The sequence below is a fragment of the Mastigoproctus giganteus genome, chromosome 4 (assembly GCF_048544385.1).
Source record: "Mastigoproctus giganteus isolate SK-2022 chromosome 4, ASM4854438v1, whole genome shotgun sequence".
Lineage (NCBI taxonomy): Eukaryota > Metazoa > Arthropoda > Arachnida > Uropygi > Thelyphonidae > Mastigoproctus > Mastigoproctus giganteus.
This window is the reverse complement of record NC_143578.1, coordinates 68,467,076-68,490,739: the sequence shown is the minus strand read 5'-3', so window position 1 is coordinate 68,490,739 and position 23,664 is coordinate 68,467,076. Positions and strand designations below refer to the sequence as shown.

General features: G+C 38.1%; 1 protein-coding gene across 2 annotated transcripts in view; it reads left to right on the top strand.

The window, feature by feature from the left end:
- LOC150086817 (reelin-like) overlaps positions 1 to 23,664 on the top strand; it is a 1,004,591-nt gene that overhangs the window by 759,720 nt on the left and 221,207 nt on the right. The gene's annotated exons all lie outside the window — the stretch shown is intronic.

Genomic DNA, 23,664 nt, shown 5'->3' with positions numbered 1-23,664 from the left:
ATAATAGCAGTATAATTCAATATTATTCTTTAAATCTGTTTCTGTTTTTGATAATTTTTTTGTTTTATGGTAATTTATAAATTATATTATTATTAATTCTACAGTAGATGTAGATAATGCCCTCCGTAGCCAAGTGGTCAGGAGCGGGAGTGCAGTAGCACATGCTCTTTGAGTAGACCGGGGTTCAAGCCCCTGACTGCTGAATACGGTCAATCTGCCAACCCGCACTGGACCAGCGTGCAGATTATGGTCCATTTCCCTCAGCATGAATTGTTGAGGAGGCTTCCATCCTGCAGTGGGTTGATAATGGCTGCACTTTACCTTTTTTTTTTTAGATGTAGATAGGCATAAATTATTTAAAAAATTTAATTTTTTACATTTATGTTGGCTCACCCATCAACTTAAAAATTTTTTTAAAATGCATTACAACAGTTTTTAGAACAATTTTTAAAACAATTTTTAGGGTATGTGAGCCTACTTTCCTGCCCAGAGTTTCTGAAATTTCCAATATTTCATTGAACAAACAACAGGATTGGAATTCCTTTTCAACTTGTCAAGTTTTTAAATGTTTCTACAAAAGTTCTTCCCTCCTCCACCTCAAGTAGTGGGATCTCTCTCTCTCCCTCCTATCCCATCCTCCCATGCCTCGGTTTTGAAACCATTAAAACCTTTCTTGAACTGGAGTACTAACTCTTATGATGGTTCAACAGCGTGATGGGAACTTATTCACCATTTTGATAACAATCCTGTTCTTCAACTTGATATTTGTCCTAAAAAAAAGTGTGGACTGGTTAATTTAATTTAAAAGAACAGAATAAAAATGGCATAGAACCATTATAGAATGACAAAAGCTATGAAGTTGATCCCTAATAATACCAAGAAATGGTTAGGCTGGAAAATGCTGAATATGCAAAATCACTGCCTTAAAGTGCAAAGAAAGGAGACAAAAACCTTTAAAAATATGTAAATACAAAGAAGGAAAGAGAAAATTACATTGCACCTTTATTTAATGAATGTAGGATAGTTGTAATAACCCAGTTAATGTAGTTGATGAACTAAATGGATACTTTACATTGATCTTTATTCTTTATAGATGAAGGGTTCTTTACAGTGAGGAAATACTGCACGAGTTTCTCCAGTATTGCACTACCTCGAATAAGTAATGCTTCACCTATGGAGAAGATGCTATTGCAACAACAGGGACATGCCCACCCACTGATGAGGAGGAGCTAGTAAGCTCCAAAACAGTCACCAGGGGAGCCTGATGCTGTCCAGAGTTTCTGAGAATAGGTAACAAAAATCTTCCCTACTGGGGAAGCATTGCCTATTTGAGGAATTTATGATTGGTTTGAGTTGAAGGAGTTACTGTCCCTTTCATTCTTCTACACTGTTTCTTTCCTTCTTCCTCTCCAACTATTACTTTGCTCTACTTTTTGATTTCTAAGTCTAATAGGGGCAAGTGGATACAGAGCCATTATTCCACACAAATACAAATAAGCTTAGAAATGGTCCCATCTGGGTGGTGGAAGTATCTGCCGAGAATAAGTAATATTAGTCTTCACCATAGGTGGAATGTTACTTATTCAGGATAGTGCAATACCATGATAACTCACTGTGAAGGCATTCACAATATCAGATATAATTAAAATTATGCATTAAAACTACCTTGGTAGTAGAAATAATGTGTGTGTGTGTGCATTACCCATGCATAAGTAAACTCCTTCATTAAGATTACTCATGCGAGCTTCATGAGACTCAGGAATGACTTGGATTGGAGAGGTATCAGTGAATTGCTGATCCAATGAATGGGGGCAAGAAAGAAACAGATAACTGTGAATTGGTCAGTGTGACCAATGAACTCACATGTGCAATTCATAATGGTGAAAGGTCTTGTAAGAAATTATTAAAAATGCAAGGGCTACCTAGATAGGAATAAAGTTCTCAAGGAAACTGTGGTTTTGCAAAGGAGAAATCTTGTTTAGCTTTCTTGACAAATTCTTCTGACAGTATAAATTGAATTGCATGTGCAAAATAACTTCAACATTGCTTATTTGTATTTCAGCAGAGCATTTTATTCAGCCCTGTAAGAGAGAGAGAGAGAGAGAGAGATTGTTGTACAAGGTGGAAATATATCGGGATTACATTAGCATTGACATCAATAGTGGCAAATGATGCAAGAAAGCAAGCTTATACAGCATCAGCCAAAAAAAAAAAAAACACTTCCCATTTCACCAATTCATTCCCTACAATAGTTTGTCTAGTTCTTCCTTGAATTTATTTAAGCTATCAACTTCCACAACAACACATGGATGTTTGTTCCAGCAGCCATTGATCCGCTGGCTAAAGAAACTTCTGAAAATCTCATCTGCAACCGTCCTTCCTCAATTTGAATTTGTGTCCCTTCGTGTGTGTGTGTGTGTGTGTGTGTGTGTGTGTGTGTGTGTGTGTGTGTGTGTGTGTGTGTAGTCAGAGAGAGCAGGAATGCAAATGAGTGTTAGCATTAGAATTAGCAAAGCACATGATACAAAAAAGCAAGCTTATATAGCATCAACCAAAAAAAACCCCTTATTTCACCCATCCACTCGCTCCAAATTTGTCAAGTTCTGCCTTGAATCTATTTAAGCTATCAACTTCTACAACGACAGATGGAAGTTTGTTCCAGCAATCAACTACTCGCTGGCTAAAGGCAAACTTCTGCACATCTATCCTACAACCGTCTTTCCTCAATTTGAATTTATGCCCTCTCAGGCAATTATTCTGAGCAAGAGGAAGAATCCCATTGGCATTGAGCATGCCCAAACCATAGTCTGAGCAGGAGGAAGAATCCCATCAGCACTGATCTTGCTCAATCCATTCAAAGCCTTAAACACCTCAGTCAGATCACCTGACAGGTGCCTAGTCTCCAGATGCTGCAATTTGCAAAACTGAAGCCTTTCTGGGTAAGAGCACCCCTTTGTTGTCACCAATCTTGTTGCCCTTCTCTGTACTTATTCCAGCAGTTCTACATCCTTCGTAAAATGCGGCCTCCACACCTGTATGCAGTACTCAAGATGTGGCCTGACTATTGCCTTATACAATGAGATAATAATTTTCTTATCCCTTCTAACAAAATTCCTGTATATCCTTAATAATGTCTCATGAGCTGCCCTAGCTGCCTGTCTGCATTGCTCAGAGATCTTCATATCAGGAAACTGCACAATTATCTCCAGGTCTTTTTCATTTTCCACTACCATGAATTTAGTAATATACAGTTGGTATGTTACTCTGGGGTTGCTGCTACCCATACGAGTACTTTGCATTTGTCAATGTTAAACTTCAATTGCCATTTCTCAGCCCATCTACCTAACACTTTTCTAGATCCTGTTGCCGTAGCATACTGTCATTCTTGTCATTAACCACCCAGCCAATCTTTATATTATCTGCAAACTTGAACATAAAGCCTCATATGTCTTCAATAATATTGATGAATATAGAAAACAACAATGGACACAACACCGAACCCTGTGGACTCCACTACTAACTCCAATAATTACTAAAAACTCCACTAATTATGACTGAGATCTTTGATGGATTATGGGACCTCTAGATGGCAGGCATCAAAGGGTTGTAATTTAACCCAAGGGGCTCACATCTGGTGAGTATGGACTTGGCACACCAAGGGTCATGAGCTGGATATCATCATTCTTCTCTTTCTTGGTGATTCCCTTCTATTTCTGACTCTTGTTTCCTCCCCCTCTCTCTCTCTCTCTCTCTGCACATTATAGCCTTAGTTGTTAAGTAGTAGTAGTAGTAGTGGCATGTGATGCAAGAAAGCGAATGTATGAGCTTATGCAGCATCAGCCAAAAAAAAAAAAAAAATCACACCATTCCCTCCAAATGCCTGTCCAGTTCCTCCTTAAATTTATTCAACCTATCAACTTCCACAACGACAGATGGAAGTTTGTTCCAGCAATTAACCACCCGCTGGCTAAAGGAAAATTTCTGCACATCTATTCTACATCTGTCTTTTCTTAATTTGAATTTATGCCCCCTTAGATTCGTAATCTGAACAAGTGGAAGGATCCCATCAGAATTCAGCGTGCTCAACCCATTCAAGGCCTTATATACCTCAATCAGATCACCGCGCAGGTGCCTAGTCTCCAGCCACTGCAATTTGCAGAACTTAAGCCTCTCTTGGTAAGAGGATCCCTTCATTCCCCTCACCAATCTTGTTGCCCTTCTCTGTACACGCTCAAGTAAATCTACATCCTTCCTAAAATGAGGCCTCCAGACCTGTACGCAGTACTCAAGCCGTGGCCTGACCATTGCCTTATACAGAGGGATAATCACCTCCTTTATATCTGATATATATATATCCTATATATCTGAAACCTTTACCGTTGGTTGCATTCTGGATGGCACAGTTTCTTCATCATTTGCCACCCAGCCTGTTCCTACGGTTATATATGCCTGCATGTATATTTGCAAATGTATCCTTTGAAATAAATGAAAAATAAAATGTATATTGTTTTATAATTTTAAAATAACTTGAAATATGCAATAAAATATTAAAAATACAATGTAAAGATGCACATGATCTTCATAAAAATATTACTTTTAAGTATAATTTTACATGTTAATTTTGATGATCTAGTTATTATAACTTTTTTTTTTTTGTCCATAATACAAATTTGTATCTCTTACAATTGCTAATATTGCAATATTGCCAAACATTCTAAATCTTAAATAATTCTTAATGAATTTTAATTTTGAGATCTTTTAATTTTAAGATCTTTCTCCAGTTGCAACAGAAAGAGTAAGAAAATTTTGCAATTATTTGCAATATTCAATACTGCATTTATTAAATTATGTTCATATTAATTCTAATAACTCAGCCCTCTGTATGCTTTTTTTTTTAATGATTTCAACTTTTCATCATTCATATCTGAAAAATTTAATTATAAATGATAAAAATAGTTACTTTTTTATTAAGAATATTTTCACTATTAGTTTACTACTACCATGGTTATTTCAATAACAAAAGTTTAATATTATGAATGTAAATTTTGCTGCCTGTTCGTCACACAATCTCCACTCATTCGAACAGCCCAGCTAAGTGTTGCATTAGCAGCCACAGTTATATTTGATATTTTTGCATCTTTCACCAATGTTGACATTACCTTTAATAAAGTTCCTTGTGATATGCAAGTTCCATTTATTTGACACAGAGGTCCTGCAAACTGGGCTTTGATGATTACACCTCTTTTGAATTCGCTGAGGTCTCTGCTCATGCAGCCATGCTTGTTTGAGTACTGGACTTTAAGTGTAGACCCCTTTTATATAAATCCATGACAGTGAGACTGTTGGGAAGCAGTATATGTGGTACCAGGCACTAGTGAGCTAAATGGGCTTGCATAGGCTTGGGAGAACCCATGGTTATTATTTTTGAAAATTTGCAAGCCCATTGTTGAAACAATCATTTATTTTACAAATTAAATCCTCAATTCAATTATTGAGTATACAGAGCCGGAAGTACTGTCGAGCGATCTGGGACCCATCCCCAGCATTTTAAGGGCGCACTCGACCAGTTATGTATTTTAAAATTGCTTCATTTTTTATTTAATTACATTCGGACCTCTGTTTAACGAACTTCTTTATAGCGAATTTTTTGAATTCCATTTGGTAATTACATTTAAAAGTTTCTGTAGAACGAAGAAAATTTCTATATAACAAATGGATTACGAGAGACTTAACTTTGTGCACATTATTCCCACGTTTGCCATTTAGGCAGTTAGAAAGCACGAATTAAGGGTTAAAGGGATTACCGCTCCGCAATGTTAGTGGTGCCCCTAAAACCTATGCAGCCACCTATCCCACATACCAAGAAGTCGTGCTAGTCGATATGCTTTCCATTGCCAGTCAGAAGATTAAGGCGTATTCCTGACACGGATAACAGTGTCTGGTCAATCTGTGTTGTGGTTCCCCCTTTACTCCGGCAAGCAGTCATCTGCTTTTTGGAGAAGTGAGCGATCCACGCCTTTGGGCTTGGCACACACCCAGGGTCCTGAGCTGGATATCATTATTCTTCTCTTTCTTGGTGATTCCCTTCTACTTCTGAATCTTGTTTTCTCTCTGTGTTTCTCTGGGTAATTCAGAAATTTTTTTAGGCTGGTGCAACATAAGCCTCTGGCTTCCTTGCACTATACTGCTGATAATAATAATTTCTCCTGTCTATGTTTACATGGTCATGGTAGCTGAATATACGAGTGATTCTGACATTTTGCACAGTAATCAAAGAATTAGTGACAGTTCTTTGAATACTGTGCAAAATGTAGGGGGTGGTGAGAATGAGGGCAACTAAGATATTAAATAAACTTTCCAAAGATGAAATGTTGGCAGATTTTGAAACTGTATTGAGGCCATCACTGTGAAGAAAATGTTCCAAAATATAATGGCGTACAGCCAATAACTAAAAAAAAACCAAAAAAAAAACCTGTATGAATAATATCACCAATCTCCAAAAAACCAGTGCAATTTAAGGATGATTGCTAAAGAACTTGGTGTGGAAATTATAAAGGTTGGTTGTGTGTTTGAGCCACAATGGGCTACTTGTAGCTTGTGGACTGCAGTTGCGGTTTGGAGAAATTATCCCGCTTTGTGCAAACATTTTGAATCTGAAGTTAAATATTTGGGATTATTAAACCAACTCTGTGTTTCTCTGGGTAATTCAGAAATTTTTTTAGGCTGGTGCAACATAAGCCTCTGGCTTCCTTGCACTATACTGCTGATAATAATAATTTCTCCTGTCTATGTTTACATGGTCATGGTAGCTGAATATACGAGTGATTCTGACATTTTGCACAGTAATCAAAGAATTAGTGACAGTTCTTTGAATACTGTGCAAAATGTAGGGGGTGGTGAGAATGAGGGCAACTAAGATATTAAATAAACTTTCCAAAGATGAAATGTTGGCAGATTTTGAAACTGTATTGAGGCCATCACTGTGAAGAAAATGTTCCAAAATATAATGGCGTACAGCCAATAACTAAAAAAAAACCAAAAAAAAAACCTGTATGAATAATATCACCAATCTCCAAAAAACCAGTGCAATTTAAGGATGATTGCTAAAGAACTTGGTGTGGAAATTATAAAGGTTGGTTGTGTGTTTGAGCCACAATGGGCTACTTGTAGCTTGTGGACTGCAGTTGCGGTTTGGAGAAATTATCCCGCTTTGTGCAAACATTTTGAATCTGAAGTTAAATATTTGGGATTATTAAACCAACTTTTAAATCTAGAATTTCTTAACAATTTAGCACTAATGATTGACACATCCTACAGGAACTCTTACCTTTCAGAAGCTTTACAAATTTGCAGCATCACCATAGTAAAAGCAGATAAATTAATCATTCGAACTATCAATGCTATTGCTAATTTGAAAAATTCTGATGGAAATTATAAAGCTAAAATTAAGAGGATGTAGAAGTTGAAAGGATTCGAAGAAATCAAAATTGAAAGGAAGAACACATTTATGTCCATTCCAATATTTCCTGTCAGAGAATTGGTAATTTGGAATCTCCTCTCTTCGATCTTTCTGGCTTAAAATCTCTCTCTACCTCATTGTGTCAAATTCATCTGTTGTCTCTACCGTTCTCCCAACTTAACTAATCACTTGGAGCTCTTTGACTTCCTCTCTTTGCAACATGACTTTCTCCAGTCCAGCTTTCCTAACAGTGAGGTAATTTTCCTTGGTGACGTTAATGTTCACAACTCCAGCTGGCTTCCATTTTCTAGTCACACTGACCCAGCTAGTTGAGATGTTCAGGCTTTTGCAATTTCTAATGACATTGCACAGATTGTACATTTACCTATAAGAATACAAGCCAATCCTAACCATACAGCCAACATGCTTGATCTTTTTCTCACCAACAACCCTTCTAAGTACACAGTCAAAGTGAGTGAGCCTTTAGGTACCTCAGATCACAACTTGGTGATTGTCTCTTCTCCAATGGAGCCTTTATCTCATGGCTATTCCCAATCTGGTATTGTTTGGCATAACAAGAATGCAAAATGGGATGACCTGTGAGATTTCTTTTCTTCTTTTCCTTGGTCGGACTACTGTTTCAAAACTTTTGATGTCAATGTTTGCTCTGATCGTGTCAGTGAAATTATTCTTGTAGGAATGAATTCCTTTATTCCACACCCCACTTTAAAATCTCGTCCTTTTTCTAAACCTTGGTTTTCCAATAAATGTGCTAAGGCTATTCAAGAGAAGAACGTTGCATATTGTAATTGGCTTGTTTCCAATTCTTCAGTTTCATTTTCTGCCTACACCAAAGCTCGCAACAATTGTAAAGCAGTCATTAATCAATCCAAACTAGATTTTGAACAGGATAAGAGTAGAAAACTTGCATCTTGCCCTAATGGTAACCAAGTATTCTGGTCTCTTGCCAAAACTATTGGCCGCAACTTTTGCCCATCTCTGCTCCCACCTCTGTCAAAACCAGATGGTTCTGTTGTCACTTCAGCCAAGGATAAAGTTGACCTGCTAGCATTCCATTTTTGTTTCAACTCGTATTAATGATTTTGATAAAACACCTCCCACCATTCCCAAACACACTCCATTCAATGCCTCCTGTGGTCTTCCGTCAAAAGGATGTCACAAGAATTTTGACAAATCTTGATGATTAGAAAGAAAGCTCCAGGTCCTGATGGTATTTTTCCACTTGTTCTCAAAACCTGTGCTCCTGAACTTACTCCTGTTCTTTGCCACTTTTCACTTTCTTATTTCAAAGGTGTTTTTCCTTCTACTTGGAAATTTGCTCATATCCAGCCAGTTCCTAAAAAGGGTGACAAGTCCCTCCCATCCAATTATCGTCCCATTGCAATTACTTCTACTCTTTCGAAAGTAATAGAGAAATCAATTAACCACCAACTCTTAAACTACCTAGAAACCTTCCGTCTGATCAACGATCGCTAATATGGATTCAGTCAGGTCGATCCATTTGTGATATTCTGGCTTATGCGCTGGTTAATGTGCCAATAAAACCCAACAACCAACCATCTCTCTCTCTCTCTCTCTCTCTCTCTCTCAGGGTAATTCAGAAATTTTTTTTTGCTGGTTAAGCATAAGCCTCAGGCTTCCTTGCACCATATGGCTAATAATAATTTTTTTTTTTTTTTTTTTTATCCTCGCCTTTTCCCATTATTATATGGGGTCAGCATTTTTATTGTTTTGGCATGCAATTTTTATGGCCGGATGCCCTTCCTGACGCCAATCCTCACCCTTTATGCGGGCTGGGAATATGCGGTGGTCATTCCCTGACCTGCCACATCCTCCGTATTTGGTGGGTACGGACTCGAACCCCGGTCTAATCAAGAAGAGTGTGCTATGCACTACTGCTCCTGCCAACCTGGCTACAGAGGCACCCTCATATGGCTAATAATAATAAATAATAATAATCTAGGTTCAAAATGTAATGCTCATCAAGATAATAGAACAGAAGGCAGTTAACTCATACATAATGTTGCCAATGGGTATAATGAACTGGAACAGCATTTCTCTGTTCCTCCATATCCATTCCAATTAATGGTACTCTTTAAATGTGCTTCAGAAGTAATTTCCATCTGTAATCTGCTGGGACTACTCCTTTTCCTGATTTTCTTAAATGACATTGACAAAGGGATATAGAGTAGGATGTGAAAATTGGGAAAGTGGTTAATAACCGGTGCCAAGCAGCACTTTTTTGGGGCAACTTGGAAAAGATCAGATAAGTTGTAACTATGTGTTAATACTGCAAAATGCAAAGTTTTACACTTTGGTAACCCCAAAATGACCTATGCAGTTGGAAGGGTTAAATAAAAAATGTTAGAGAATGAAAGAGTTTTTGAGGATATGATTCAGGCAAGCACAGAGTTCTCTGTGTAGTGCAGATTGATGGCAAGGAGGGTCCATGGTGTTATTGTGTGTTATATTTATAGACTTTGTTTATTATTTATAAGCTTTACTGTGTTATATTAATTATACTTTATTGTGTTACTTTAATTTATGTTGATAATTTATCAAACAAATGCTTGTAATTCTGATGTACAAGCAAATGTGAGACTGCACTTGGAACACTTTGTCCAGGTATTAGCTGCTGCACCTGAAAAAAAAAAAAAAAAAGTCAAGCTTCACAAAAATGATCCAGAAATGAGCAGTACTGTTGTTGAGATTGGCTGGCAATAGGGTATTGTATGGGGAGAAACTTTGAATATCTGAACTACAGAGCTTGTTAATTAGGTATTAGCAAAATGAAGCAAGAAAACCAGCTCATACAGCATCAGGTAAGAAAAAATTTATATATATTAGTTGCCCATCACTTCTAATAATAATTAGGCCAACCCTCCTTTAAATTTATTCAAACTACCCATTTCCATAGGTCGTCTTCTACCTTATAGTTTTGGTGGGAAGCTCTCATTGGCTGCTTTTGTAAACTTGGCCACCTTAGACAACTGTACTGGAATTTAAATAAAAAAAATTAAAATTAAAAGATTATTACTGTATATACTCTTGTTCTCTCCCCCTCCCCTCTCTCTCTCTCTCTCTCTCTCTCTCTCTCTCAGGGTAATTCAGAAATTTTTTTTTTTGGCTGGCGCAGCATAAGCCTCAGGCTTCCTTGCACCATATGGCTAATAATAATAAATAATAATAATCTAGGTTCAAAATGAATGCTCATCAAGATATTTGATGAGCATTCCATATATCTCCCATATATATATATATATATTCATATTATTATATAGGTATCTTCCCTTCAATATAAGGGACTTAAGTTTTTTATTGTTGATGTTGGGCTCTTATCATATGTTTAACATAATGATTGAAAATACACTATTAGGCAAACCTTTCCCATCCCATAATTCCTTAACCACCCTTCCTAAATTCTGAAATTCCTTAGATATTGGGAACATTTACTTATTTTTGTATTATTTTTTCATCACCCCTACTGTTTTGAAGGATACCCTATTATTGGGTATCCTTGAAAACATCCCTCAAAATTAAAAATTTTCTAAATTTTATTCTGTGTCTAGTTCTGTTAAGATGGCCACAGTTGCTATTATTGCTTTAGATTACTGTTGTAATAATATGTACTATGTTATGCTTCATTGTTAAGTTAACAATGTTATGCTTCATTGTTATAGAAGAGACCCTGATCCAAGTAACTTTTGGCTATTTGAAAAACTAAAAAAAAAAAAAAACCATCTCTTTGGGTGTAAAGTTTCAATACAAATAAAAACATCTGTAATAAAAACAATGTAAATGCAGTAGTTGATTTTCTACTTGCAATAATAACCAAATAATAAAAAATTTATGGGTAGAACGTTTTCAGTGAACCTTGAACTTACATAATTTTCCATCATTATAGTTACAGTGAAAAACAAACAGAAGTATGAACTGACCTGTGAACTCTAAGATATTTACTAAGCGGTCCCAAAGGTGCAAGCTCCATGACAAGCATGAATGACTCCCACTCACAAACCCCTATTAATCTTGAGGATGATCAAGAGCAGCCATTGTTTGAGCTTCTTTAAGGATTTCAGTCTTTTGGTTAGGCACTGTACTGCTTTTCAACATTTTTACAGCAAACTGTACCTCAACTGGTCCAGATGCAAAAACTCCACATAGTATTTCTCCAACATTTCCTGAGCCAATCTTTTCTTTCAAAATTATTGATTTTGGATCAACATTATATTTTATTTTATTTTATTTTATTTATTTATTTTTTTTTATTAATTATTATTATTTAGTTATTTATTTTATTTATTTATTTTTTTTTTGTTTTTATCATTGTTTTGTTCGGATTTTTTTTTTTTTTTTGGCTGGTGCAGCATAAGCCATAGGCTTTCTTGCACCATGCGGCCATTACTAATACTAATACTAACTGTGAAGGAGCGAACTTTATTGCTGACCATAGTTCCATAACCTTTCCATAGTTCCCCTGAGAAAGGCTCTTCTTTCCAGGGTGCCTCAAAGGGCTGCTTGATGATGACAACAAAATAAACTTTGCTTTTGCTGTCTACTGGATTTATTTCTAATTTCTTACACATTTTTTCTTAACATTGTAATATAGGTTAATTTTATTGTAAATAACTTTAAGTATTGTGGATGAAACCATCCTTGTCTTTGGAGCAATTTCCCCCATTAACTGATTTGGCTTCTGTGGATGTTACTGAAGCCTAACAAATTGAGTCTATGTTAGACACCTCTCCTATAGTCTTCTGGCCAAGAATTGATTCTGCTGACAATGTCTGAGCTAATCTTGCTGAGGACTCCTGTCAAGTCAAAGATATTCCTTTGGAGTCAACTGTTTCTTCAATCCATCTATCTTTTTTTAGACACCTGACAGAAGGCATACCATATCTACAAGCAAATTAATGAATACCTAAGTAACAAGCAGTAAATCTAATACTAAAGCTGCTATAAAGTTTTTTATGGAGAGATGGTGTGAACTTGAAATTATTGTAAATAATTTAATAATTGACAATGAAGTCTACAAAGCATGTTTGAAGAATTACAAAAAAAACTGTCGGTATTCTCCTTAACTCCTTAAAGCCTGTGCGGACAAAGCTCTTCGAACAGAGAAGTTTTTCCTGATTTATTTTCTGATTTATTAGCTTAAATTGTCATATTTGTATTAACTTATTTCTAGAGTAGCTTTATATTCCTAGTTACGATACTTAGTTTAAAGTTTAACTTAGACAGAGATTTTGTAGGTATTACTTAGTATCGGTAATGGTATCAAATCCACGTGTTAAGTACCGTTCATGAATTCCCGCCATTTTTACACGATAGCATAACCTTAGTGTAGTATAGTGCATAATATAATATTGTCAATTAATCAGTAAATCTATTAATCTTGATAAACTTTATTGTCAATTACATTGTACTTTTAACTCTATATATATATATATATAACGACTTGATCGTAACAATTAATTAATACATATAACTGTTTTGGGATATATCTAAAGGATTTAATTTTGTTTTGAAATTTTATTGAATTAAATCGGAATCATGACTCAGACCAGAGCAGCAAAGCAAAAGGCTCAAGCTAATGGGAGTGCTGTGGTTCAGGGGAGAACTGAGGGGGGCAGTTGCCCTCTGAATCACAGTCTTTTAAAATGCACTGTTTGCTTGATGTTTGCGGAGCAGTCGGGTACGGGACATGATACTGCCAAGGGGGATGTCTTTGTGTGTGCACGATGTAAGGAGTGCAAGGAAATCAGGCGACAACTCAGCGTTTTTATGGGCCTTTATGAGAGCTTGAAGGACAGGGTGGATGCCCTCGAAGGAAATAAATTGAGGGGGCCCATCAAGCTCTCAGCCGCCCACATCAACGCCAGAGCTTGCACTGGGTCATCAGGCAACACAGAGGCAGCCCCCTAGGCAGAATGCGCTGGTCCCACAGGAACTAGTAGTTGTTGGTGACTCTATTGTCAGGGAAGCGGGGAACATGCTTTGCAAAAAGGATAGGTGGAATAGGACCAGGGTATGTCTGCCAGGGGCAAAGGTTGATGACGTTGTAGAACGGATATCATCTTTTAAGGGCACAAAAGGTGATATAGTTGTACACGTTGGCACTAATGATATTAAGAGTAGGAGACCGGCGGAATTACTTAGCAAGTACAGGTCACTGTTGAAAAAAAGCCGTGAATTAGGGTTGAATTTGAAAGTGTCTGCAATTCTGCCCAGACACGATAGGAGGGAGTATATGATGAGAGCCTTGTCAATCAATTCGGCCGTGGAGGGATTGTGCAAGGCTCAAGGGGTAAAATTTTTTTCAGCCTGGACTGTACTTGTTAACAGGAGAGATTGCTTCTACAGGGATGGGATACACTTAAATAGAAAGGGTGAAAGAATTTTTGCTGATGCTGTCGAAGCAGAGTTAGGTGGGTCGGAAAACTGCTAGTTGGGGGGGATACAAGGACTAATAGATTAACAGTAGCCACTGGCAGAGGTGGAAGTGATACTTGCACTGCTTCTATTGAAATGAGCAGAAGCCTGAAAAACAAGATGCAGGATATTTCAGAGACTGCTGGGAGTCATTGCGGTACAAGTAAACACATGGGTTGTGTTAGGGTAGCCAAGAATAGAAACAGGTGCATATATACCTGCATGTACACCAATGCTAGGAGTTTGGTAAATAAATTTGATGAATTTGAGGTATTGCTCAAAACATCAAAGGCAGATATTGTTGGGATATCAGAGACGTGGTGTCACACAGATATAAGGAACGCGGAACTGGAATTTGGGGAATACAATGTGTATAGAAAGGATAGACAGGGGAGGAGGGGTTATGCTATTAGTTAAGAAACACATAAAGTCCAAGGAAGTGAAGCCAGTTGACATCGATGAACAGGGCAGTGTCGAGTCAGTTTGGTGTGACATAAGCATAGGGAAATCAAAATTGAGAGTAGGAGTGTGCTATAGGCCTAATGACTCTGATGAGTATAATAAGATATTGTACAGGGAAATAGAGTGGGCCAGTAAATCAGAGAGTCTTATAATGGGGGATTTTAATTTCCCAGATATTGACTGGAATTTGTGGGTTGGTCACTCTCACACTAGCAAGGCTTTTGTGGATTTATTGGATGATTGTTTTCTACATCAGCATGTTCGTGAGGCAACAAGAGGGAGCAATACTCTTCATCTGATTATCAGTAGTGATTCTTCATGCATTAAGAATCTGCAGATAAATGAACCACTAGGTGGCAGTGATCACAGTGTGTTGAAGTGGGATTTACTCAAGGAGGTAACTACCATCAGAGGTAAAGGGAAGGGTTTTTGTTTTCCTAAAGGCGACTATGATGGTGTGAGACAGTATTTAAATTCTATACAGTGGGACCAACTGATGATGTTACCAACAGCAAACTCAAAATGGGAAGCATTCAAGGAACTAATCTTGAAGGCTACCAGGCTTTACATACCAACTAAGAAATATTGTTCAAGGTTTAGGCCTAAATGGTTGTCAGATGAACTAATGAGACATGTGGCAGAGAAGAAAAATGCATTGGATACATACAAATTAATGGGTGACATGGAAGTCTATGATAGATATAAGTTGGTCTGTAACCAAGTCACAAAAGAGATTAGGCAGGCAAAGGCAGACTACGAAAAATCCTTGGCCAAGGATGCAAAGGAAGGATAGACAATACTCAAGAAGGAAAGGGATGAATCAGATTGGTCCACTGGATGTTGATGGTTCAACAGTTGAGGATCCTGCTCAGGTGGCTAACAATCTAAACGAGTATTTTGCATCTACATTCATGCATGAGGAGTTATTCAGGAAGGAGAATGATGTAGGTAAAGTAAACATTGGCAGTGAGCTGGATGATTTTGTAATAACTGAGAGGAAAGTGGAGGAGAGATTGTTGAGCATAAACATAAAAAAGGCACCTGGGGTGAATGGGATCTATCCAGTTATATTAAAGGAGGCAGCAAAGGAGGTAAGCAAATCCCTAGCCATAATTATGAGAGCTTCTTTGGACTTAGGGGAGGTACCCATAGACTGGAGATGTGCAAATGTAACCCCAATTCACAAAGGAGGATCAAAGGCTGACACAAGTAATTATAGACCTGTTAGTTTAACTTCTTTTCCAGGTAAATTAATGGAGGCACTGGTTAAAGAAGCACTGCAGGATCATCTAGACAAGAATTCAGTTATAGCTCAGACGCAGCATGGTTTCATTAAGGGCAGGTCTTGCCTGACCAATTTGATTGGATACTATGATGTAGTCACAAAAGAACTGGATGCAGGGAATAACTTTGATATTATATATTTGGATCTTAGAAAGGCTTTTGATACTGTTGCACATGGAAGACTGCTGCACAAATTGGAGCAGTGTGGCATTGGAGGCAAATTGCTGGTATGGATAAGGGGATGGTTGAGTGGCAGAAGACAGAGAGTGGTAACCAATGGACACTGCTCAACGTGGACTAATATTATTAGTGGAGTTCCTCAGGGTTCAGTGTTGGGTTCGTTGTTGTTTTCGGTGTTTATGAATGATATTGATGATGGGATATCAAGTTTAATGTCCAAATTTGCAGATGATACAAAGTTTGGCAGGGTTGTTAAGGACACCACTGACACTATGCTGCTGCAACAGTGATCTGGAAAGGTTGAACTGATGGGCTGAGAGGTGGCAAATGAAGTTTAACATTGACAAATGTAAAGTACTACATATGGGAAACAGTAACCCCAGAGCAACGTATCAACTCTGCAGTACTACACTGACAGTGGTGGAGAATGAAAAGGACCTGGGGGTAATTGTGCAGGCAGATATGAAGTTCTCTGAGCAGTGCAGACGAGCTGCAAGAGTAGCTCATGGTGTCTTGTCAATGATATACAGGAATTTTTCTAGCAGGGATAAGGAGGTGATTATTCCCTTGTATAAGGCAATGGTTAGGCCACATCTTGATTACTGTATACAGGTCTGGAGGCCTCATTTCAAGAAGGATGTAGAGCTGCTGGAACGGGTACAGAGAAGGGCAACAAGATTAGTGAATGGAACAAAGGGTTGCTCTTACGAAGAAAGGCTTAAGTTTTGCAAATTACAGAGTCTGGAGACTAGGCACCGGCGAGGTGATCTGATAGAGGTGTATAAGGCTTTGAATGGTTTGAGCATGCTCAATGCCAATGGGATTCTTCATCTTGCTCAGAATAATCAGCTCAGAGGGCATAAATTCAAATTGAGGAAGGACGGATGTCGGATAGATGTGCGGAAATTTGCCTTTGGCCAGCGGGTGATTGGTTGGTGGAACTGACTTCCATCACTTGTTGTTGAAGTTGATAGCCTAAACAAATTTAAGGCTCAACTGGACAGGTATTTCGAGCGAATGGAGGGGTGAAATGGGAGTGGTGTGTTTTTTTTTTTTTTTTTTTTTTTGGCTGATGCTGAATAAGCTTGCCTTCTTGCATCATATGCCTCTACTAATGCTAATGCTAATGCTAACTCATCTTCTTTGCAAGCTATTCCTAATGTGCCATGCGATGGCACTTAAGTGGTTAAACTTACGCATAAGTCTGCCACTGTTTCATCTTCAAGATTGGATATTAAACATACTGTTCAGTATCCAGCCCTGTTGCTGTTTCTACTACTGCTGCAGTTTCTCCTGCCTGTGATGTTCACATAAGAATACTGATCCTAATGTTTCTGTATCTAAACCTAAATTTAGTCACTTACTTCTTAAGTGCTTCTGAGGACAGCTCACTCAAATCCAGTATTGTTGTTAAGGAAGAAGTTATTAAAGTTTTGAAGTATTTTTTGAAAGACATTAGCATTAGTAGAGGCATATGATGCAAGAAAGCAAACTTATGCAGCATCAGCCAAAAAAAAGAGAAAAAAAAAAAAAAACCACTTTCATTTCACCCCTCCGTTTGTTTGAAATACCTGTCCAGCTGAGCCTTAAATTTATTTAGGCTATCAACTTCCACAACAAGGGATGGAAGTCTGTTTCACCAACCAACTACCCGCTGGCTAAAGGCAAATTTCCGCACATCTATCCTACATCTGTCTTTCCTCAATCTGAATTTATGCCCTCTCAGGTGATTATTCTGAGCAAGAGGAAGAATCCCATCGGCATTGAGCACACTCAAACTATTCAAGGCTTTATACACCTCTATCAGATCACCTCGCCAGTGCCTAGTCTCCAGACTCTGTAATTTGCAAAACTTAAGCCTTTCTTCATAAGAGCAACCCTTCATTGCTCTTACGAAGAAAGGCTTAAGTTTTGCATTAGCAACTAAGGCTATATTGCTCCGGAGATATGCGGAGCAATATAGCCTTAGTTGCTAATGCAAAATGTTCGAGCCCGTCACCACCATATTTGGTGGTGACGGGCTCGAACCCCGGTCTAATCAAGAAGCGTGTGCTACGCACCGCTGCTCCTTCCCACCTGGCTACGGAGGCGGCATGACATAGCAGTACTGAACACTATCAATATCCAGAAAACTCATGAGGAAAAAATTAGGAAGTACATGAACCTGAAATATGAGATCAAGGAGATGTGGCATATGCCGGAAGTATCAACCATCTCAATCATCATGTCAACCACCGGTATGGTACCAAAGACTCTACATAGCAGCCTAGCAGCAATAGGTCTCCCATAGAACACCTACAAGGAACTCTAGAAAGTTGCAATCCTGAACACCTGTAGGATAGTCAGAGATTTCCTCAACTGACAGTAATGCCAGACATTACAACCACCCTGTGTACTTGGAATCCCCAGTACTTTGCTTTGCAGGCTGCTGCTCATTCTAATAGAAGCAGTGCAAGAATCACTTTCACCTCTGTCTGCGGCTACCGTTAATCTATTAGTATGTGAATCCCCCCCCCCCAAGCTAGCAGTTTTTCGACCCACCTAACACTGCCTCGATAGCTTCAGCAAAATTCATCATTGGTAGCAGTACCCGTCACGGACTGGAATACCCCAATCAGGGAGAAATAATATTTAAGAGCAACAGCAACAATAATAATAATATCATCTGCAAACTTTGACATTAACCCCACTATACCTTCATCAATATCATTTTTAAATATACAAAAGAACAATGGGTGCAACACCGAACTCTGAGGGGCACCACTAATAACATTAGTCCACGTAGAGCAATACCCATTGACTACCACTCTCTGTCTTCTCCCACTCAACCATCCTTTTATCCACTGTAGCAACTTGCCCTTCATGCCATACTGCTTCAATCTGTACAGTAGTCTTCTTGTGCCACAGTATCAAAACCTTCCCTAAAATCCAAGTATATGATATCAAAATTATCCTTTGCATCCAATACCTTTGTGACCACATCATAGTATCCAATGAAATTTGTCAGACAAGACTTCCCCTTAACAAACCCATGCTGTGTCTGAACTATAACTGCAGTCTTGTCTAGATAATCCTGCATTGCTTCCTTAAGAAGTGACTCCATTATTTTTTCTGGAATAGAAGTTAGATTAACATATCTGTAATTACCTGTGTCACCCTTTTGATCCCCTTGTGAATTGGGGACACATTTGCACATATCCAGTCCCTGGGGACCTCTCCTGAGTCCAAGGAAGCTTTCATAATTATGGCTAAGGGTTTGCTTACTTCCTTTGCTGCCTCTTTTAATATAACTGGATAGCTCCATCTACCCCAGGTGCCTTCCTTATGTTTAACTTTAACAATTTCTCCTCCACATTGCTCTGTTATTACAAAATCACTTAGCTCTCTGTTAGAGTTTGATAAACATCTGGCCCTCTCCTCCTTGAATAACTCCTCATGTGTGAATGTAGATGCAAAATACTCATTTAGTTTGGCAGCTATCTACAGTCAAACCATTGATATCAAGTGGACCAATCTGATTCATCCCCTTCCTTTTATAGTTTGTATAAGTAAAGGAGTCTTTACTGTTTTTCTTTGCATCCTTTGCCAAAGATTTCTTGTAATCTGCCTTTGCTTGCCTAACCTCCTTTGTGACTTCATTACAGACTAGCTTATATCTGCCATAGGCTTCTGTCACCTGATAATTTATATGCATCCCATGCATTTTCTTCTCTGCCACAAGCCATATTAATTCAGCTTATATCCATTTAGGCCTAAACCTTGAACAGTATTTCTTAGTTGGTATGAAAAGCCTAGAACCCTCCAAGATTAAGTCCCTGAAGGCTTCCCATTTAGAATTCATCATTGCTAACGTTCTCAGTTGATCCCACTGTGTAGAATTTAAAAACTCTCTGAGATCACTGTAGTCACCTTTATGAAAGCATAAACCCTTCCCCTTATCCCTTGATGGTAGTTACATCTTTAAGTAAATCCTACATCAGTACATTGTGATCACTGCCACCTAGTGGTTCTTTTATCTGCAAATTCTTAACGCATGAAGAATCACTGCTGATAATCAGACCAAGAGTATTACTCCCTCTGGTTGCCTCTGAAACATGTTGCTGTAGGAAACAGTCATCCAATAAATTCACAGAAGTTTTGCTTGTGTGCAAGTGACCAACTCACCAGTTCTAGTCAATATCTGGAAAGTTAAAATCCCCCATTATAAGGCATTCTTATTTACTGCCTTACTCTATTTCTCTGCACAATTGGTCATTATACTCATCAGATTCATTAGGACAATAACACGCACCTACTCTTATTTTCCCTTTCCCAGTCCCAGGTGGGAAGGAGCAGCAGTGAGTAGCACACGCTTCTTGATTAGACCGGAGTTCGAGCCCGTCACCACCAAATACGGAGGATGCGGAAAGGTCAGAGAATGGCCACCGCATATCCCAGAGCAATATGGCCTTAGTTGCTAATGCTCCTAAAAACCAAATAACAAACAAACGTCCCTTTCCCAGTGGCTATGTCACACCACACTGACTTAACATTGCATTGTCCACCAATGTCAATTGGATGGACTTATTATTATTATTATTATTATTATTATCTATATGGTGCAAGGAAGCCTGAGGCTTATGCTACACCAGGCAAAAAAAAAAAAAAAAAAAAAAACATTCTGAATTACCCAAAGAGAGAGGTAGAAGGGAATCACCAAGAAAGAGAAGAATGATGATATCCAGCTCAGGACCCTTTGCTTCCTTAGATTTTATGTTTTTTTATTATTATTATTATTATTAGCCATATGGTACAAGGAAGCCTGAGGCTTATGCTGCACCAGCCAAAAAAAAAAATTCCCGAGTTACCCCCTGTGTGTGTGTGTGTGTGTGTGTGTGTGTGTGTGTGTGTGTGTGTGTGTGTGTGTGTGTGTGTGTGTGTGTGTGTGTGTGTGAGAGAGAGAGAGAGAGAGAGAGAGAGAGAGAGAGAGAGAGAGAAGTAATCACGAAGAATGATAATATCCAGCTCAGGACCCTGGGTTTGCTCCCTTCTACCCTGTCTGTCCTTCCTGTACACATTGTACTCCACAAATTCCAATTCTGCACTACTTATATCCATGTGGCACCATGTGTCTGATATCACAACATTATCTGCCTTTGATGTCTTGATCAGCACTTCAAATTGATCAAATTTATTTAATAGAATTGGTGTACATCCAAGTATACATACACCTATTCTTACTCTTAGTGACCATAACACAATCCATGTATTTACTTGTTCCATGATGATTCCTAGCAGCCCTTGAAATCCCCAGTACTTTGCTTTCCAGGCTGCTGCTCATTCTAATAGAAGCAGTGCAAGAATCACTTTCACCTCTGCCTGTGGCTACCATTAATCTATTAGTCTGTGAATCCCTCACCCAAGCTAGCAGTTTTTTGACCCACCTAACACTGCCTCCGATAGCTTCAGCAAATATTCTTGTACCCTTTCTATTTAAATGTATCCCATCCCTCTAGAAACAATCTCTCCTGTTAACAAGCAAGAAGATTAAAAATCTCTCCTGTTAACAAAGGAGGTTAGGGAAAGCCTTGGCTTGCCTTAACCTCCTTTGTAACTTGGTCGCAGACTAGTTTATATATACCATAGGCTTCTGTGTCACTTTATAATTTATATGCTTCCCATGCATTTTTCTTAGTTGCTATGTATCTCAATAGTTCATCTGACATTCATTTAGGTGTAAGCCTTTAACGGTATTTCTTAGTTGGTATGAAAAGCCAAGTTGCTTCTCTGATTATTTCCCTGAATGCTTCCCAAAATTTATTGTTGGTAACATTATTAGTTGTTCTCACTGTACAGAATTTAAAAACTGTCTGTGACCACTGTAATCTCCTTTACGAAAGCAAAAACCCATCCCTTTGCTCTTGGTAGTAGTTATATCTTTAAGAAAATCCATATCAATACACTTGTGACTGCTACTTAGTGGGTTTTTATCCACAGTTTCTTAATGCACGAAGTATCACTACTGAATATCTTTTGTTGCCTCTCTAACATGCTGCTGTAGAAAACAGTCATCCAATAAATCCACAAAAGTCTTGCTAGTGTGAGAGAGTGACTAATCCACAAGTTTCAGTCAATATCTGGAAAATTAAAATCCCTTATTATAAGACATTCTGGTTTACTGGCCCACTCTATTTCTCTGTACAGTTGTTCATTTTACTCATCACAGTCATTCAACCTATAACACACTCTCATTTTTGTTTTCCCAGTGCTTATGTCACACCACACTGACTGAACTTTGCACTGGCCACCAATGTCTACTGAATTCATTGCCTTAAATTTTATGTACTTCTCAAGTAAGAGCATAACCCCCTCCTGCCCCATCTGTATACAATTTATTCCCCATATTCAAATTCTGCATCATCTATTGGGGTTCACATAAAAAAAAAAAAAAATATATGGGTGACACTGTCTTTGATGTCCATAGAATATCTACATTTTACGACGACCAGCACTTCAAATTCAAGTTTATTTATTGCACTCCTAGCATTGGTGTACATGCAAGTATACCTGAACCTGTTCTTACTCTTAATTACCCTAACACAGCTCATGTATTTCCATGTTCCATATTGAGTCACAACAGGCCTTGAAATCCCTGTGATCTTTCTTTGTAGGCTGGCTGAATGTACCAATAGAAGCTTGTTAAGGTAGTTATAAGTTAAATAATATAGTTATTTTATAATATATTTAAGTTAAATTTAGGGTTAAATATTTTATAATATTATTTAAGTTCAATTTATGGTTAAAATTTCTCCACTGTCCCCTCTCTTTTTTTATCCTTTTTTTTTTTTTTTTTTTTATTAATCGCTGGAAGTTGAGATGTGGGCTGTCTTAACTATGGGATGAGCAGCACCCATTGGTATTACACCTACCTTCAGTGGGTGCTGGGTATTGTTTATTTCAGGACCAGTATATGAAATTGTTAAAGTGAACTATGGTACATACATATTTGTGTCCGTCTATGCCATTAGGAGGTGGTGTGGACTGGGCAGGCTTTCCTGGTGACTAAGTGGCCAGAAACAACTAAACAACACAATGACACTTACACTGCACAAACACAATATTATACTCCTTTTTGGTCATTTACAGAATTCTGTTTCATCACAGAATTCAACAGCAGAGTTGAACTAAAGTTCTGGAGTTGCCCTACTTAAGATACTATAATGTCCACCTGCTCATTTCTACAATACCAGCAGACATTTCTTCCAGTAATCATTTACTCTCTGGCTGAAAGCAGGTTTTCACATATCTCTGTCCTGTAATCATATTTTTCCAATTTAAATTTGTCTCCTTGTGCATGTCATTATTATTATTATTATTAGCTATATGGTACAAGGAAGCCTGAGGCTTATGCTGCACCAGCCAAGAAAAAATTCCTGAGTAACCCTGAGAGAGAGAGAGAGAGAGAGAGAGAGAGAGAGAGAGAGAGAGAGTCAAAAGGGAATCAAAAAGAAGAGAAGAGAAGAATGATGATGTCTTGCTCAGGACCCTGGGTGTGCCAAGCCCATACTCACCAGATATATGAGCCCCTGGGGTTAAATCTGAGAAAGAATAAGGATACTATCAGCATTTAGCATTAGCATTAGTAGAGGCACATAACGCAAGAAAGCAAGCTTATACAGCATCATCCAAAAAAAAAAATTCCCATTTCACTGATCCATTCATTCCAAATGTTTGTCTAGTTCTCCCTTGAATTTATTTAAGCTATCAACTTTCACAACAACAGATGGAAGTTTTTTCCAGCAATCAACTACCCGTTGGCTAAAGGCAAACTTCAACACATCTATTCT